Source organism: Cebus imitator, unplaced genomic scaffold (genome assembly GCF_001604975.1).
Source record: "Cebus imitator isolate Cc_AM_T3 unplaced genomic scaffold, Cebus_imitator-1.0 Scaffold267, whole genome shotgun sequence".
NCBI lineage: Eukaryota > Metazoa > Chordata > Mammalia > Primates > Cebidae > Cebus > Cebus imitator.
Genome location: NW_016107582.1, coordinates 3,173,148 through 3,193,281, shown reverse-complemented (window position 1 = coordinate 3,193,281; position 20,134 = coordinate 3,173,148). Strand labels below are relative to the sequence as shown.

Sequence of the window (20,134 nt, the reverse complement as noted above, 5' to 3'; positions counted from 1 at the left end):
TTAAAGACAGGGTCTTTCCCCGTTTCCTGGGCTGGGATTCAGTGGTACAATCTCAGCTCACTGCGTCACTGCAACCTCCACCTCCCAGGCTCAAACCATCCTCCCACCTCAGCATCCCTAGTACCTGGGACTACAGGCACACACCGCCATGCCCAGCTAATTTTTTGTTGTTCTATTTTTGTAGAAATGGGGTTTCACCATGCGGCCCAGGCTGGTCTTAAACTCCTGGACTCAAGCGATTTGCCCACCTCAGCCTCCCAAAGTGCTAGGATTACAGGTGTGAGCCACTAGGCCTGGCCAAGATAATTTTGAATCTTCACTCTGTCATCTGTTATGCTTGCTACATGTTCTCATTTTGGATTCTCAGCACATTTAATAAGGATGTCTTCTGTGTCTTCAAGTTCTGATTAAAAATGTTGACTCAGACAAAGTTAATGATAGAGTTCTAGGGCATGGGGATATTGTTCCAGTATCACTAACAATGGTGATATTGTTCTCAGCATGTAAAAAGCCATCAAAACACTCTTTTGGCCTGCTTGTTCAGTAACCTGGGAATCCATCTAACCTACTGCTATCATCCAACCTGTCTTTTGCTAACTTTATCCACAAGGATATCTTGACAAGAATCTTTGTAAGTCCAATAGTTTCCTCTTCTAATTATTTTCTACCTACCTACATCCTTATTATGTAAAACAGCTGTCCTCTAGCTGCCAGTTTGTTCTATGATGTAACCCCACCCCTCCTGGTACTCAGCTGATTGGACCACAGCAAGAGCTGATGCCAGAAGAGCCACCTGTCACTGGTGGACTCAACCAGGTGATCTTCTCTTTGGAATTTGAAAACAGCACATTAAACTCTTCAGTTCTCGTAAATGAGAAGTGTTATAAAGCTAGGGTTGGGGCAACCACAGACAGCCCCTGTACAGAAGAAGTTCAGAGTGTCTGGAAGAAAACAGATCAGATGCCCCAAGAGTCATGACGTCTGAGAAAGACACATACTCCCAACTAGCAATTCAATAATTTTGGAGAAGTCAGGGAAACATCTGTCCACCTTCAGGTCTGTGCCCGTGTCCCCTTTTCCCTGATTTCTCTTCAGATCTCCAGCAGAAGCTATAGGAGACCTCTGCAGACACCTTCAGGGCCCTGACATGGAAGTTCTCTGGACCTGGAAAAAAACACCGCTATAGATGGTGGAGACTTCACTGTCTGAGGGTCACTGACTTTTGAAAGTCAGAGATGTTAAAGGACCTGAACAAGTTCACAAAGCTTATAAGTAATTAAATCCAGGGCTGCAATGCTAACAGTTGTTGCATGTTCTTCCCCTAACATTACTCGCTGCCCTCCCATATAAAGCAAGGTAGAAGAACAACGTATTCAGGCTGGGCGCAGTGGCTCATACCTGTCATCTCAGCACTTTGGGAGGCCGAGGCAGGCAGATCACCTGAGGTCGGGAGTTCAAGACCAGCCTGACCAACATGGAGAATCCCATCTCTATGAAAAATACAAAATTAGCTGGATATGGTGGCTCACGTCTGCAATCCCAGCTACTCAGGAGGCTGAGGCAGGAGAATCGCGTGAACCGGGGAGGAGGAGGTTGCAGTGAGCCGAGATCACGCCACTGCACTCCACTCAGAGCTGTTGTTCACAGATTGCATGTAGATTTTCTTCATTTGGAGAAGACCTGAAATGCATCATACTTGAAAGAGAAATTGGATTATTATGGTGAAAGATGGTGAATTTTAAAAATAGTCACTGCATAATGGGTAGTTTCTAAAAGTTAAGTTACTGACCAACACTGGGAGAAATGTAACTGCTTTTTTATATTACAGACCCAATTTTTAACATTAGAATGAGGCGTTTTGAGATAGTCTAGATATGTAAAATATAAGGACATATTTTGCTTAGTGGCTAACTTGACAGCCATTTAGAAACACTGCTCTTTCCTTTTAGAGAAACAACCAGAGAAACTTCAAAGATACTTTGAACAAGATGGTAAAGACAAGAAAACAGAGTAGTAGGGTATGCTACGCAGGGAGGAGGTCTTTAACCCCCAGAATCATTGTTTTGAAGACTTTCAAAGTTCTAAACTGAATAGCAACTTAACCTCAGTGTTAATGTCAGTCTGAACTCACAAAGCCTAAAAATTGCTAAAGTGAGGCATCCCAGAAAGGGCAGAGGACCTCCCAGAGTATAAAGAGCAGATGAAGTCTTTGCAGACTATTCTTAACATCCAACTTTTTTTTCTTTTTTTGAGACAGAGTCTCCCTGTGTCACCAGGCTGGAGTGCAGTGGCACAATCTTGGCTCCCTACAACCTCCACCTCCCGGGTTCAAGTGATTCTCCTGTCTCAGCCCGAGTAGCTGGGACTACAGGCACCCACCACCACGCTCGGCCAATTTTTGTATTTTTTTTTAGTACAGACGAGGTTTCACCATGTTGGCCAGAATGGCCTTGATCTCCTGACCTCGTAATCCACCTGCCTCAGCCTCCCAAAGTTCTGGTATTACAGGTGTGAGCCACCACACCCACCCTTTGTCATCCAAATTTAATCAAGCCCCACAAATACCAGATTACATCCCCCAAGTTAATTCTCTGCAGGACATTTTTTAATACCTGCAAGTTAGTAAACAAACATAACTCTCTTCTCTAGAGTACAAGCTCCACAGAGCTTCTGGCAGGATCTCCCACTCAAACTCAAATGCTCAGGTAAGTACGCTTCCTCAGGCTTCATTGCCTAGAACACAATCCTTTATGTTTATTTAATAACATCGACCTATGCCTTACTAAGGATGCAGGCATTGTTCTAGTTGCTTAATACTGACTCAATCCTCTCAACAACTCTCAAAGTCAGGTTCTAGCTCCATTTTGCAGATGAGAACACTGAGGTACACAGAAGTGGAAACTTCACTGTGAAATGGTTCAACATGACACAGCTGGGGAGTAGAAAGTCTGGGATTTGAACCTAGATGGTCTGGCTCCACTATCTGTGCTTGAAACCTCAATCCTGCCACTTCTCATCGTAAATCATCACTAAATCATTTGTTGAATAAAGTTAAGAAAAATGATAAGAATGGAATGGAGATAAAATATCTTCAAGGAAATGTTAGCAAACTACAAATCTACTCAGGAAAACTAAAACATTAACAGATTTAAAGTCAGCCTAATTCAGATATTGGACTTTTTTTTTTTTCAACAAATAGCCTTGTGAATGGACATTTCTTTAAACAGGAGGGGAGGGGAAGGGAGGGGAGGGGAGGGGAGGGGAGGGGAGCCAGGCGCAGTGGCTCACACCAGCACTTTGGGAGACCAAGCGGGAAGATTGCTTAAGGCCAGGAGTTTGAGACTAACGTAGGCAACACAGTGACACTTCAACTCTATATTTTAAAAAAAGAAGAAAAGAAATGCTACTCTTTTAAGGTGTTTCTGTAGAGGAAAAGACTGTTTTATCTGTGTTAATCCCCTACTCAAAATCCATCCATGGCTGTTTGCTGGCGAGTTCACATTCTGAGACACGTAAGGGCCCCTCTGCAGTTTGCTTCCAGCATGACCTCCCGTGCAGGCTCCAGTGCTTAGGTGGGCATGATGTCTTCTGTGTCTCTCTGACCGCCATGCTCAGCAACAGGGGCAGCCTCACCCAACCCCGATATACCCTTTTCCTTCAGGGCCTGTGCTCCTCTCCTGCCTAATCCTCACACCCACTTTAAGAATAATGTACTATTATCCCTACTTTACAGAAAGATAAAATGGTTTGCATAAGCTCACACAGTTAAAAAGTGGCAGAGCCAGCATATGAAACCAGGCTGCCTGACTCCAGCTTCACTTTCCTCATCACTTCTCCGTCCTAAAGCCTTCCCTGGCTCCCCTATCCCAAAGTGCCTCTCCCACCCCTGACATCCTACATCACTTGTTTTATTGGTCTTATTCATCTATGGGATAGCTATTTCCCCCTCTCCACCACGCATCCGAAGATATGTCATCTTTCCAAAAAAACTATAAATCACTTGAAGGTCAACAATAAATATTTTAATATCGATGGAGGCAATGATGTTTAAAACTGCCCACTACAGAACAGAGTTAGAGCATGTTACTCTGAACGGATCCATTTGCAGACTGTAAGAGCGAATAGATCATTTTTACTGCTGTAATTTGAATATGATGTTGTACTCTAATATCTGAAATTTGACATATACACACTTATACTTATGTTAGAAGATGAAAGGTATATATGAACAATTAAACATTAATTCTGATATCCAAAAAGGCCATTTTTAAGGAGCATAACATAGTTTAACATAAAAAGTACATGAAATCTTCAATAAAAATTCACTCTTAAAATGAAAAGAGTTTTTTTCTTGACATCTCTATCTGGATTCTGCTAAAGATAAGTCATCAGCAAGTATCTGTTAAAGGCTGTTCTTTGTCTTTTTTTTCCTTAATCAGAATTTATGAAGTCAATTTTATTTAAATTAAAAATAAGAATTCTTAAAACATGTAATATCAAACCAAGTCCTCAATTTTTTTTCCTTCCTCTTAATTTGTAACAGAGACTCTAAGAAAATAAAATCTAAGGTTAAGGAAATTTCCATCAATGCGAAGAAAATATTTTCCAAAATTAAAATAACAAGTTCCTCCCTGGTTAACATAACTGATTTAAGTTGCAGATACATGGCTGCCCCTGAGATCACCTTCCTCCGCAAGCTCTGTGAAAGGGCCAAATCCACATCCTTTTCAGCAATTTTCGAGTCCTCTACGGGACTACCTTTTTTTATGAAATGCTGCACATACTACCAATGCTTCATAAATATTTCATGATACATTACCCAGTCCTGGAATTTCCTGCAAGACTGCACAAAATCTTTAAAATGGTGCGCTGCAAGCCGTAAAATAATCAGATAGAAAAGTAAGCTACATCAATCCCTTCATTAACAATTTTTTTTACAAGAATTTTAGAAGTAGTGTTACTACATTTTAATCTCAGGAGAGAGATTTGCTATTTATATTGCTTTACTAAAAGGCTTTTAGAATTACACTTATTTTTTTATATCAGATACTATTTTCTCCGTTGGACAAGAGCCTTCATATTGTACTCTACAGTCAAAAATGGCCCACTGGGGAGTTGACGGGACTAACAAAGTTGGTTAATGGGTACAAAAATACAGTTGGATAGAAGAAATAAACTCTAGTGTTTGATAATACAGGAGGGTAACTATAGTTATAAATTGCCATATATTTCAAAATAGCTAGAAGATTATATGTAATGTTCCCAATACAAAGAAATGATCGATGTGTGGGGTGATATGTATGCTAATTACCCTGATTTGATTATTACATGTTATATGTATATATCAAAATATCACTTGTACCCCAGAAATATGTACAATCATTATGTATCAGTTTTTTAAATGGTCCAGCGTGACTCAAAACTAGAGCAGACTGCAAACTGTAACACCTAGCACAATGTCTGATACCCAGTAAAAGATGAATAAAATTTAATTGATTGACCTAAATCGTGCCTTAAGCTTAACATGTTCCCATATATTAAAATTAATCTCAATCTTTCAATTTCCTTATCTGTAAAATAAAAGTGCTAGGGACCACTAAGATCCCTTTCAGCTCTAAAGGCCCATTAACATTTTACTTTATCTACAGCAACCTTGCCCTGCGCCCCCCCTTTCCCCAACCAAACCACGGTTGCTATTTAGTCATCAGGGAAAGAACAGCTCAATAGACTGAAAACATCCCCAGGGAAAAGAGGCTAAAATCAAGGAATCCAATTTCCAAACTAAGCAATGTTTCCCATGTTGAGGGACCCACAGTAAGATAATAATATATGGGAAAATACTTTTTGAATTTTCAAAATACTGTAGAGATGGAAGGTGATTTAATGTAAAACTCTGGTCTGGGTTCAGTGGCTCACATCTGTAGTCCCAGCACTTTGGGAGGCCAAGGGGGGTGAATCGCCTGAGGTCAGGAGTTCGAAACCAGCCTTGACCGACATGGTGAAACCCCATTTCTACTAAAGATACAAAAATTGGCTCGGCATCGTGGCATCCGCCTGTAATCCCAGCTACTCGGGCAACTGAGGCAGAAGAATTGCTTGAACCCAGGAGGCAGAGGTTGCAGCAAGCCGAGATTGTGCCACTGCACTCCAGCTGGGTGACAGAGCAAGACTCTGTCTCAAAATAATAATAATTATATATATATATATATATATACACATATATATAAAACTCTCAAGGGTGGCAGTTTTTCAATAACAGGAAACGCTAGGGTTAATCAGATGCAACTGGAAACAACACTCATATACAAAAGTAGAATTACTCTATTCAAAGCACTCCCACCTTGGAGCTTCTAAAGTCAAGATAAGTGGTACACATTCGTTTCAAAAAAAATTTAAGATGCTAACCTTACTGTATTTCTACAACCCACAAATACTTTGCTTACTTGGTGTTATGTTGAAAAGAGAATATTATAACTTTTTTCTTTTTCTTTTCCTGAGGTTCAATTCAGGTATAAATTATAACATTTTATGGTAGTAATTCCAATTGCAACATTTTGATCATCAAAGAAAGGAGAAGAGCATTATTGTGGAGGCAAAGCCTTAAGCTTTATGCAGTAAAATATTTCTTTTTTTTTTTTTTTTTTTTTTTTTGGCCCAGCAAAGCTTATTAAAAAGTTTTCTGAGTTGTTGGAATCTTTAAATTTAGACATTTGAAACACTTTTCACTTTGTAATCTGCCATCTACTCCAAAAGGCATACCACTTTCCTGAGCTCTGCTGCACCCAAAACTCTAATCGCTCATTTTAGAAAATGTGAAGTAAATCTATTTAAAAATAGAATAAAATTCGGAACTCCAAAGGTTTTGCTTTTCCATTTTGGCTGATTTGGTTTAACCCACAGTGAGAATTGGTCAGGAAACGTCTGCCATCTTGTGGCCAATACAAGAACTTGCCCAAGAGAGTCACCCATTGGTGGCTTTCCCCCAGCAGCCTTCTGCAGCTGCTGCCGCAGATGGACACCTTCTTACCCAGGCCCCTAAGCATCCCCAGAGCCCCCTCACCAACAAGTACAATGTCCTCAAAAGTTAAAGTTGAAAAAAAAAAAAAAAAAACTTTGGAAGAAGAGAATGTGGGAAAGAAGGAGGAATAAATGTGTGCCTCTTTCCCTCCCTGGAAGCCCTGAAGGTCTCCACAAATTTCCAGGCTTAAAAAATGGGGGAACTGAAGCCCAGAGAGATCCAGTCACTCACTCAGGAACCCCAGACTCCCCCTCCACTCAAGGGCGCTGTCTCCAACTTCTTCACACATGCTTGTCCTCCAGACTTCCCATCGCTTTTTCCCATGACCTCAGACTGGAAAAGCCGAAAATAGACTTCCACTAGCTTAGACAGCACCTGTAAGATTCCTCAGTCCATCTCAACCAGTCACTGAGCAGATATAATTGGGGTGGGAGGGATTTAACTGGGGTGTGAGAGATGAAGTCTTCCAAATAATGAGACTCAAGATCAGTGTTGTCCAACAGAACTTCCTGCAGTGATGGAAGCACTCCATATCTGCATGGGCCAGGGTGGGAATGACAATACTCAAGTAGGTACTGAGCACTTGAAATGTGGCTTGTGCAGCTGAGGAACTGAATTTTCAGTTTTAACTTTCTTCTATTTAAATGAAATTGCCACAGCTAGCTACCATACTGGACAGTATAGCTCTAAATCTTACATTCCTAACCCAGTCCAGCCCACTATGACCTTAACAAAAAATGCCATCCATTCATTCAAAAAGATACGTGTTGGCTGTTACACAGAAAACAGTATGTTGCTATAATACAGTACACATACAAAATAGAAAATATCTGTTTTTCCAGCATATATATAATTAATTGGGTATATAAAGCATGCTGATGCATAATTAGAGGATGAGAACACAGGGAGTGGGGTTCTTCTTCGATGGGGAGCCACAGGGCTGGTTCAGCCCTGCAACTGAAACAGCCTTTCAAGTCCAGCAGCAGGAGAAGGGGACATAGGTATTTTAGGAAACGGGCAAGGATAAGGATCAGAAAGGGGAGATGAGCAGGTCCACCAGGGGATGCCAAGAAGCCTGATCCAATTCAAGGGGTGGTTTCATGTAAGGGAATCATGGGAGAAAAAAAACACTAGGAAGGTAATTTAGGACCAGTTTCCAAACATAAAAGTGAGGGAACCAGGAAAGTCATAACGGGAATAAAAGGGAAGGGACCGATTAAAGAAAAGATTACAATGAAGGAGGGACCCAGGCTTTAGAAAAGATTCGGTGTGGTGCAGTGGCTCAAGCCTGTAATCCCAGCACTTTGGGAGGCCGAGGTGGGCAGATCACCTGAGGTCAGGAGTTCAAGACCAACCTGGCCAGTCTGGTGAACCCCCATCTCTACTAAAAACAAAAAAATTAGCCAGGTGTGGTGATGAGCACCTATAATCCCAGTACATGGGAGGCTGAGGCAAGAGAATAGCTTGAACCCAGGAGGCAGAGGTTGCAGTAAGCCAAGATCACACCACTGCACTCCCATCTGGGCAAAAGAGCAAGACTCCGTCTCCAAAAAGAAAAAAGAAGGCCTTAGAAAAAAAGGTTTTGCTCGGTAACGTGTCATTCTAGACTATACAATGTTCTGGCCCCACTTAACAAAGCTTAAAAAGCAAGACCCACATCTGTACATGATCTAGTTCAGTGAGTCCCAATCCTAGCAAACGGTCAGAATCACCTCAAGACAGTTATCGGGGCCCACCCTGAGATGATCAATTCAACGGCCTGAGCAACTGATAGTTTTCAAACTCCCAGTGTGATTCTAATGAGCAGCCAGAGTTGGGAAGCATTAAATAGAGAAGATTGTTCATCCAGTTTTTAGAGTGCCCTTTAATCCTCCACACTACTGATACCATTTTTATATGCACGTGTCATATTTGCCCTTATTTCCCATTTCAGGACACTAACATATTAAGCACAATCCATGTACCAGGACTCTCATACATGATCTTATTTAACTCTTACAATAGTCCTAATGAGGTAAGTATTGTTGGTACAGATGAGGCCACTATGACCTGGAGTTTAGTTACCAATTCAAGATCCCACAATTAATGACAGCCCAGGAGAGCTGAGCCCAGGCCCTCTTATCTGTTGCTCCTCTGCTGTCCCCTCCCTTCCCCAGCAGAGCAGAAACGCAGCTGTCCTGGGAAGCAGGTAGAAGGAACATCTAAGAGATCCTGTGAGAGACAGCAGACCAGTCAGCCCATGGGACTCTGACTAAAGCCCCTGATTTCCCCTGGGACCACCTTTACGGCGCTTCTCCCAGGCATGGTCCTTAAAGGTGAGGAGAGAGAACTGGCCAGGCAATAATGAAAGCAACGCTTTCATTATTCTTAACTCTACGCAATGTGGAAACAAGTTTGACTAATGCCTTATACTTCTCTGACAAACTAACGATCTCTTGGAATGAGAAATTCAGTTACACGACAGGAATTCTCCTCCCAGCCTATCGCTTTCCCAAAAGAAGTAAAACAAAAGCAGCAAGACTGGTCCCACGGGGGCAGGGGTTCTCCCTCCCGGGCTGAGGCTTTCTGGGCTGCAGGGGAGGGAGTAGAGACTGCGGGGCTGTGCCCGTTTTCAACCCTCCTGCAGCTCTCAAGTGACGCAGCACAGAAGGCCCAAGAACAGCCACATTCGCCAGAGCGGGTGTTGCGTCCGCGGGCACAACGCTAGGTGACAACATTGTGGCCTCAAAAACGTGACAAGTGGACGAACCCACCGAGAGGCCGCCTGATGAAGCAGCCAGGGGAGGCTTCCCTTCCTCGGGAGTCTGAAAAGCCAGGCTCCCCCAGCCTCGCGCTGGGCGCGGCCACCTTACCCGCAGGAGCAGAGTTCGCAGATGCACTTCGTCTTCACAGCGGCCATCCTGAGGCCCCGACGTCCCCTCAGAGCATCCCCAGCCGCAGCCGACTCCTGGACCCCAACCACCTGGCTTGGGGCCAGCCCAGGCTCAAGGGCCTTGGCAGGTGTTTACTCGAAAGAAAATTTAAGTGGCCCTTTTCCAACGACGTCCAGTCGTCTGTTCCCTTCCTGGAGCTGGCCTAGCACGAGGGAGCAGCAGGGAGCTTACACGGCGCGCCAACCTGGGCGACCTTCCCGGGCACGCCACGGCCCCGGCCTCCGCAGCCCGGACTCACGCACCTCGAACGGCTGACTGGGCCCCAGGAAGCCCTGGCGTCCGGGACTTGGTAGCCTCTGTGATCTCACCAGGACCAGGAGGGGCGCGCCTCAGGTGGCAATTACATCACAAGAACCGCTTGTGAGGTCGGGAAGCTCCCAGCGCCACACTGGCAGGCCCAGGACTGGGGCTTCCCAGTGGACCTTGGAGAAACCTGAAAAGGGTGGAAGTTACTAGAAAGCTCCTGGTGCAGTAAATGGTCACACGTGCAGAAAAGCTGAAAACTCCCTCACCATCACCTTGGGTGGCATTTGCTATCTCTAAGGTCCATGGTGCCTCCTCTTAGGAGAATGCAGCCCTTGACTTCCAAAAGTCTTGCCTTGAATAGGGTTTCCAGAACTTCCCGCGGAAGCTTTTGGCGTCAGACGTCTGCTAGAATTCCTCTCACCCACAGACCTGCGCTCTTGAGAACACAGCGGTTTAAGAGCGCCCAGGCCCTCTCTGCTCAGGTGGGTTCTCAATCACTTCTCCAGGTGCTGGTAATGATGCCTCGAAACAGAGGTTCTCAACTTCTAGTGGGCATCAGGACCACCTGGCTTGATGAAAACCAGATTGCCAGACCCCACCCCCACAGCGTCTGATTCCGTGTTTCTAGGGTAGGCCAAGGACTCGCATTCCTTACAAGCTCTCAAGCAGTGCTGGTGCTGCTGGGCCAGCGACCACACTTCAAGAATCGCAACTTTGGAGATTCCTTTGCGCCCTCTGGAATAGCGCGTCTTCAGCTTACCTGGTCCCGAGAGCCACCACACACCCCCACCCAGAAGTCTCCCCTGTATCAAAACTTCTGCTACGGGAATCTAGCTTCAACAAGAAGCCAGGTGATTCTGGTCATGAAGCAAATTCAAAAGACACCGCTCTGGCCAGTTGTTTGGACTTAAACATTTTGACTTTCTGCTTATGGGAAATGGGAGCTTAAAGTACTGACAATCTTTATGCTTCTTTTTCTTTCCCATGCTTCCGAACTCTTTCCATTCATTCTAGTGAATGAGTCAGTCAGAAGCATCTTGGACTGCAAGACACTTAATATTCAGAATGGTTTTTGTTTGTTTTTGGGTTTTTTCCTTCAATATTAGGCTCTAGAATACAGGTAACCAAACTGTTGCCTGCAATTGGTAACCTGACTCCTTCTGGTCAGTGAGCTAAGAATGGTCTTCACATTTTTTTGATGGTTGAAAAAATTAAAATAATAATATTACATGACACATGAAACTTACCTAAAATTCAAATTTCAGTGTCTGTAAATAAAGTTTTGAATTTTTTCAACAAATCTGTATAAACATTTCTGATTATGCCTCTCGGCCCACAAAAACTAAAAGACTCACTTTTTACAGAGTGTTCCAACCCCCGCTCTAGAAAGTCAACAAAGTAGATTAATACTGGAGCAGCCGGGCACGGTGGCTCAAGCCTGTAATCCCAGCACTTTGGGAGGCCGAGGCGGGTGGATCACGAGGTCAAGAGATCGAGATCATCCTGGTCAACATGGTGAAACCCCGTCTCTACTAAAAATACAAAACATTAGCTGGGCATGGTGGTGCGTGCCTGTAATCCCAGCTACTCAGGAGGCTGAGGCAGGAGAATTGCCTGAACCCAGGAGGCGGAGGTTGCGGTGAGCCGAGATCGCGCCATTGCACTCCAGCCTGGGTAACATGAGTGAAACTCCGTCTCAAAAAAAAAAAAAAAAATACTGGAGCAAAGCTTATTGATCATTCTTAAGAACAGTGGGCTGGGAAGCTGTTCCTTGCCTTCCCAGTAGAAGGTCAGAACTCTAAAGAGGAGGAGGGAAACCTGGCTGAACAAGACAGAAGTGGGAGCTATTGGAAGTCAAAGCAAAGTCTGCATGCCATCCTTCGTCATTGACAGGGAACATCACACAGGCCTTGCAGAGGAAATACAGTGCTGGACACCGGAGCCTTCTCTTGATGGCTGCCTAAATCTTATCCATAAATCTTTCAGCAGAAGGATGGCTTTCATGCCCCCTGACATTCCAACTGCCCTTGTGGGTGGCCACCTTGTCAACAATCATGATACTCCCCACTTCCCCCATCCATGCCCTCAATAGAGGGTAGAGATCTTGAAGATGGTGTGGATAAAATAGCCTCAACAATGATCCAATGCTAGACAGTAGGGACCACTTCCCCTCACCTAGTTACACTTATTGTCCATCTTTTGTTACATCCAACCAACCTTACCCTGACCCATCTGATATGGTTTGGATCTGTGTCCCCACCCAAATCTCATCTTGAATTGTATTCCCATAATTCCCATGTGTTAATGAAGAACCTCGTGGGAATAATTTGAATCATGGGGGCAGTTTCCCCCACACTGTTCTTATTCATGTAGTGACTAAGGATCATGAGATCTGATGGTTTCATCTTCATTTTTTTCTCTTGCACCCACCATGTAAGAAGAGCCTTTTGCCTCCAGCCATGATTCTGAGGCCTTCCCAGCCATGTGGAACTGTATGTCCAATTAAACCTCTTTTTCTTCCCAGTCCCAGATATGTCTTTGTCAGCAGGATGAAAATGGACCAATACAGTAAATTGGTGCCAGTAATGTGGGGCACTGCTAAAAAGATACCCCAAAATGTGGAAGCAACTTTGGAACTGGGTAATAGGCAGAGGTTGGAACAGTTTGAAGGGCTCCAAAGAGACAGGAAAATGTGAGAAAGTTTGGAACTGCCTAGAGATTTGTTTAATGGTTTTGCCCAAAATGCTGATAGCGATATGGACAACAAAGTCCAGGCTGAGGTGGTCTCAGATAGAGATGAGGAACTTGTTGAGAACTGGAGCAAAGGTGACTCTTGTTATGTTTTAGCAAAGAGACTGGTGGCATTTTGCCCCTGCCCTAGAGATTTGTGGAACTTTGAACTTCAGGGAGATGATTTAGGGTATCTGGCAGAAGAAATTTCTAAGCAGCAAAGCATTCAAGAGGTGACCTGTGTACTGCCGAAGGCATTCAGTTTTATAAGGGAAGCAGAGCATAAAAGTTCAGAGTATTTGTATCCTGACAATGCAATAGAAAAGAAAAACCTATTTTCTAAACAGAAATTCAAGCTGGCTGCAGAAATTTGCATAAGTAACAAGGAGCCAAATGTTAATCCCCAAGACAATGGGGAAAGTGTCTCCTGGGTATGTCAGAGATCTTGGCAGCAGCCCCTCCCATCACAGGCCCACAGGCCTAGGAGAAAATGATTTCATGGGCTAGGACCAGGGTCCCTGTGCTGTGTAAAGCCTAGGGACTTGGTGCCCTGCATCCCAGCCACACCAGCCATGGCTGAAAGAAGCTAGCACAGACCTTGGCTTCAGAGGATCCAAGCCCCAAGCCTTGGCGGCTTCCACATGGTGTTGAGCCTGTGAGTGCACAGAAGAATCATGGTTTGGGAATCTCCGCGTAGATTTCAGAGGATGTATGGAAACATCTGGATGCCCAGGCAGAAGTGTGCTGCAGGGGTGGGAATCTCATGGAAAACCTCTGCTAGGGCAGTTCAGAGGGAATTGTGGAGTTGAAGTTCCCACACCGAGTCCTTACTGGGGCACTGACTAGTGGAGCTGTGAGAAGAGGGCCACCATCCTCCCGACCCCAGAATGATAGATCCATGGACAGCTTGCACTGGGTGCTTGGAAAAGCCGCAGACACTCAATGCCAGCCCGTGAAAGCATCTGGGAAGAAGGCTGTACACTGCAAAGCCACAGGGGCAGAGCTGTCCAAGACCATGGGAACCCACCTCTTGCGTCAGCATGACCTGGATGTAAGACATGGAGTCAAAGGAGATCATTTTGGAGCTTTAAGATTTGACTTCCCCACTGGATTTCAGACTTGCATGGGGTCTGTAACCCCTTTGTTTTGGCCAAGTTCGCCCATTCAGAATGGCTGTGTTTACCCAATACCAATACCCCCATTGTATCTAGGAAGTAACTAGCTTGCTTTGATTTTACAGGCTCATAGACGGAAGGGACTTGCCTTGTCTCAGATGAGATTTTGGACTTTTTTGGGGGAGCTAATGCTGTAGTGAGTTAAGACTTTGAGGGACTGTTGGGAAGGCATGATTGCTTGTGAAATGTGAGGACATGACATTTAGAGGGACCAGGGGTAAAATGATATGGTTTGGCTCTGTGTCCCCACCCAAATCTCATCTTGAATGGTACTCCCATAATTCCCACGTGTTGCAGAAGGGACCCGGTGGGAGATAACTTGAGTCATAGGGGCAGTTTCCCCCACACTGTTCTCGTGGTGGTAAGTCTCACGAGATCTGATGGTTTTATCAGGGTTTTCTGCTTTTGCATCTTCATTTTTTTCTCTCGCCACAGCCATGTAAGAAGTGCCTTTCACCTCCCACCATGATTCTGAGGCCTCCCCAGCCACGTGGAACTGTAAGTCCAATTAAACCACTTTTTCTTCCAAGTCTCAGGTATGTCTTTATCAGCAGTGTGAAAACTAATACACCATCTAAACCTCCCTAATCCTGGTTTCAAAATTTCCTCCCCTAGGAACTATTTACTATAACTTGCTGTCAAGTTACAGCAAACCTTTCTGGGAGCTTTTCTGTAAGTTCTCTTATCTATTTCTTACAACTGACATAAGTCTATCATGCCCATATTACAAATCAGAACACTGAAGCTGGGAGGTAAACTCCCTCAAGATCACACAGCTAATGAGTACTAGATCTGGGATTCAGACTCACAATGGTCTCAAACTTTTCCACCCAAGGAAAGGACAAAGAATAAGAATAAATGGCTACATATGTGTGGCCAGCCCTGTGTATGTGAGACAGCAGCAGGGTGAGGCACAGCCTTCAAAAAAATAAAAATAAAATGGGTAAGTTGAATATCTTTGAGACCACTACAAACAGTACTTTTTTTTAAAGTTTTCATTTGCTTCTTAATATGGACATCTTTGTTTAATATTTTCCCTAAAATTTTTGTAGTAAAATTAATACTCAGTGGTGCTGCACAATTTTTATTCTGTAGCCTTACCCCAAACTTATTGCTGTACACCATCTGAAAAGCTACTCTTTATAGAACATTGTTTAAAGTGGTGAGATCACACCACTGCGCTCCAGCCTGGGTGACAGAGTGAGATCCTGCCTCAAAAGAAAAAAAAAGAAAAAAAATATTAGCAAACTGAAACCAGCAACATATAAAAAGGATTAAATACCATGACCAAGAGGGGCTTATCCCAAGAATACAATATGGTTTTAATATTGAAAAACCAACTATGGTTAAACGTTATTGCTGTTGCGCTGTTTTATTTAATGCACTGTGGAACAAAATAAGGGTATTGTTGGGATGTGATTATGATAACTTTAGGCTTTTAGCTCTCCTCAAAGTTTGAGGTTCAAAAAATGTTAAAAGATGTGAGTTAAAGTTTATGTGTATGATGTGATTTAGCTATGCAGAAAATGTTTAAGTTGGATGAACCTGTTTAATGTACATCTACTGTGCTTAGTCCCTCCAACCTGGGTATTAGTTTCTCAGTGTTCGAGCTACATTGAGAAAGGCCATGCTAGTTTTGCGCAGTGGCAGTATCATGGCCAATGAGGTTTATCTGAGGCGTGATTATTGCTCACTGAAAACCTTTCCCAATACCCCACCATGACGACTCGAAATATAGTTGGCATTGGCAATTTTTGGCAGTCTCCAAGGGGACTGAATTATAAAAAATAAAAAATAAAAAAAAATAAAGAGAAAGGCCATGCTTAGAGAATTGAATTTCTCCTTTGAGAAATTTTAGTATAAAGAAATCAAGTGATAAAGAAGTTGCTGGATATGCAATAATATACTTTTTTTTTTTTTTTTGAGGTGGAGTCTCGTTCTGTCACCCAGGCTGGAGTGCAGTGACACAATCTTAGCTCGCTGCAACCTCTGCCTCCTAGGTTCATGTGGTTCTCCTGCCTCAGCCTCCCAAGTAGCTGGGACTACAGGCATACACCACCATGCCTGGCTAATTTTTGTATTTTTAGTACAGGCAAGGTTTCACCATATTGGTCAGGCTGGTCTTGAACTCCTAACCTCATGATCCACCTGCCTCAGCCTCCCAAAGTGCTGGGATTACAGGCATGAGCCACCGTGCCCAGCCGCAATAATTTACTTCTGTTGAGTGCTACATTTTAAGAACCTAGTTGAGAAGAGTAGTTGGTTGGCTCCATCATGTTTTATGTCTTTGAGAGAGATACAGGTCTGGGACTTCACTTTTTAAATGTTATATGTTCCAAAGGTGCAGTGCACTGTGAATCTTTTATTTAAAAAAAACAAATCGTAGGTGCTTTTATGTACAATTGGAATGATTTATAAGATGTTAAATGAATTCTTTTTGTAGTTAACCATTGTAATCCAAAGATAAGGGTAGAGCTTATATGCTTTTCAAAAATTTTTGTTAAGAAATAGCAAATGAATGGTTTAGGATTTCAAATAGTGATACCCTCCTAAGACATGAGCAGTTGAAGAGGTCTAGCACCTAATACAACTCATTTGGCATGAGTAAAATTTGGTTAAAGATGTTGGGGAAAACAATTTTTCTTTTTGAGATGGAGTTTTGCTCTTGTTGCCCAGGCTGGAGTGCAATGCCATGATCATGGCTCACTGGAACCTCCGCCTCCCAGGTTCAAGCAATTCTCCTGCCTCAGCCTCCTGAGTAGCTGGGATTACAGGCATGCCCCACCACACCTGGCTACTTTTTGTATTTTTAGTAGAGATGAGGTTTCTCCATGTTGATCAGGCTGGCCTTGAACTCCCAACCTCAGGTGATCTGCCCACCTCAGCTTTCCAAAGTGCTGGGATTACAGGCATGAGCCACCGCGCCTGGAGGAAAATGTTTTTAAAAAGAAAAAGTGCTGAGTGCAGTGGCTCTGGGAGGCCGACGCGGGTGGATCACTTGAGGCCAGGAGTTCAAGACCAGCCTGGCCAATGTGACAAAACCCCATCTCTACTAAAAATACAAAAAATTAGCCAAGCGTAGTGGCACACACCTGTAATCCTAGCTACTTGGGAGGCTGAGGCAGGAGGATCACTTGAACCCTGGAAGCAGAGGTTGCAGTGAGCCAAGATGGCATCACTGCACTCCAGCCTGGGCAACAGAGTGAGATTCTGTCTCCAAAAAAAAGAATAAAAGAAAAAAGAGAGAGAAAGAAAGAGGTCATAAAACTATATATTGCACTATTCCACTTATCTGAAGTTTCTCAAGAAGGTAATTCTTTACAGACAGAAAGTGGACAAGCAGTTGCCTGGGTCTCAGGGTAGGAGCAGAGATCAAATGCAAACAGGGACAAGGGAACTTTTGGGGATGGTAGAAATACTGTAAAATTTAGTGGCAGTGACAGAACTATATACTTACATACAATAAATGAATTTTACAGAATTAAAATTATACCTCAAAAAAGCATTTAAAAAAAAAAAAAAAAACTCTTGCAAAAATTCCCTTTCAGAATAAAGGGCATCCAAACTGGAAAAAAAGAAGTCAAATTATCTTTGTTTGCAGTTGATATGATATTATATTTGGAAAAACCTAAAGGCTCCACCAAAAAACTATTAGAATTGATCAACAAATTCAGTAACATTGCAGGATACAAAATCAATATACAAAAATCAGGAGCACTACTACATGCCAACAGCGAGCAATCTGAAAAAAAAAAAATGTAAAAAGTAATCCCAATTATGATAGACACAAATAAAATTAAATACCTAGGAATTAACCAGGGAAGTGAAAGATCTCTACAATGAAAACTATAAAACACTGATGAAATTAATTGAAGAGGACACAAAAAATGGAAAAATATTCTATGTACATAAATTGGAAAAATCAATTTTGTTAAAATGTCCATGCTACCCAAAGCAATCTACAGATTCAATGAAATCCTTATGAAAGTACCAATAACATTCTGCACAGAAATAGAAAAAACAATCCCAAAATGTATATGGAACCAAAAAAGATCCAGAATAGCCAAAGCTATTCTGAGCAAAAAGAACAAAATAGGAGGAATCACATTACCTGAACTCCAATTATACTACAGAGTTATGGTAACCAAAACAGCATGGTACTGGCATAAACACAGACACATAGACCAATAGAACAGAAAAGAAAATGCAGATACAAATCCATACATCTACAGCTAACTCATTTTCAGCACAGGTGCCAAGAACATGCATGGAGAAAAAACAGTCTCTTCAATAAATAGTGCCAGAAAAACTGAATATCCATATGCAGAAGAAGGAAACTAGACCCTGTCTCTTACCATATACAAAAATGAAGTGAAAATGGATTGAAGACTTAAATCTAAGACCTGAAACCATGAAACTATTACAAGAAAACATTGGGGAAACTCTCCAGATCACTGGTCTGGACAAAAACTTCTTGAGTAATACCCCACAAGCACAAGAAACCAAAGCAAAAATGGACACATGGCATACATCAAGTTAAAAAGCTTCTGCACAGTAGTAGAAACAATCCCCAAATCAAAGAGACAACCCACCAAATGGGATATACTATTTGCACACTACCCATCTGATAAAAAAATTAATTAGAATATATAAGTAGCTCAAACAACTCTATAGGAAAAAAAATCTAATAATCTAAATTTTTTAATGGGCAAAAGATCTGAATAGACATTTCTCAAAAGAAGACATATAAATGGCAAACAGGAATATAAAACGGTGCTCAAAATCATTGATCATCAGAGAAATGCAAGTCAAAACAACAATAAGATATCATGTCACCCCAGTTAAAATGGCTTTTATCCAAATGATAGGCAATAACAAATGCCGGTGAGGATGTGGGGAAAGGGAACCCCTGTACACTGTTGGCAGGAATGTAAATTAGTACAACCACTATGGGAACAGTTTGGAAGTTCCTCAAAAAACTAAAACTAGAGCTATCATATGATTCAGCAATCCCACTGCTGTGTATATACCCAAAAAAAAAGGGAATCAGTCTATCAAAGATATATCTGCACTCCTATGCTTGTTGCAGCACTGTTCACAATAGTCAAGATTTGGAAGCAACCTAAGTGTCCATCAACAGATAAATGGATAAAGAAAATGTGGCCAGGTACAGTGGCTGACGCCTATAATACCAGTACTATGTGAGGCCAAGGTGGAAGGATCACATGAGCTCCAGAGTTTGAGACCAGCCTGGGAAATATAGCAAAACTCTGTCTCTACAAAAAAATTCAAAAATTAGTCAGGCATGGTGGTGTGCACCTGTAGTCCTAGCTACTCAGGAAGCTGAGGTGGGAGGATCACTTGAGACTGAGAGGCAGAGGTTGCAGTGAACCAAGACTGCACCACTACACTCCAGCCTGAGCAACAGAGCAAAACCCTGTCCCTCCAAAAAAGAAAATGTGGTAAATATACACTATTCAGCCATTAAAAAGAATGAGATCCTGTCATTTGCAACAACATGGATGGAACTGGAGCTTATTATGTTAATTAAGTGAAATAAACCAGGCACAGAAAGATAAACTTTGCATGTTCTCACTTATTTGTAGGAGCTAAAGAATTAAAACCATTGAACTCATAGACACAGAGAGTAGAAGAATGGTTACCAGAGGCTGGGAAGGATAATAGGAGGGTTGGGGGGGATATGAGGATGGTTAATGGGTACAAAAAGTAGTTACAAAGCATAAATAAGACCCAGTAGGGGCCAGACATGTGGGTTTACACCTGTAATCCCAGCACTTTGGGAGGCCAAGACAGGCAGATGGCTTCAGCTCAGGAATTCAAGACCAATCTGGGCAACATACTGGGACCCTGTCTTTACAAACATTAGCTAGGCATAGCAGTGTGTACCAGGAGTCCTAGTTACTCGGGGGCACTGATGTGGGAGGACTGCTTGAGCCCAGAGGGTGGAAGCTGCAGTGAGCAGTGATCACAACACTGTACTCCAGCCTAGGCCACAGAGTAAGACCCTGTCT

General features: G+C 42.9%; 1 protein-coding gene and 1 non-coding gene across 2 annotated transcripts in view; one reads left to right on the top strand and one right to left on the bottom strand.

The window, feature by feature from the left end:
- SAXO1 (stabilizer of axonemal microtubules 1) overlaps positions 1-20,134 on the bottom strand; it is a 108,064-nt gene that overhangs the window by 84,213 nt on the left and 3,717 nt on the right. The window lies entirely within an intron of this gene.
- LOC119467226 lies at positions 15,735-15,875 on the top strand. The gene has a single exon (XR_005195766.1). It is a non-coding gene; the product is annotated as a U4 spliceosomal RNA (small nuclear RNA).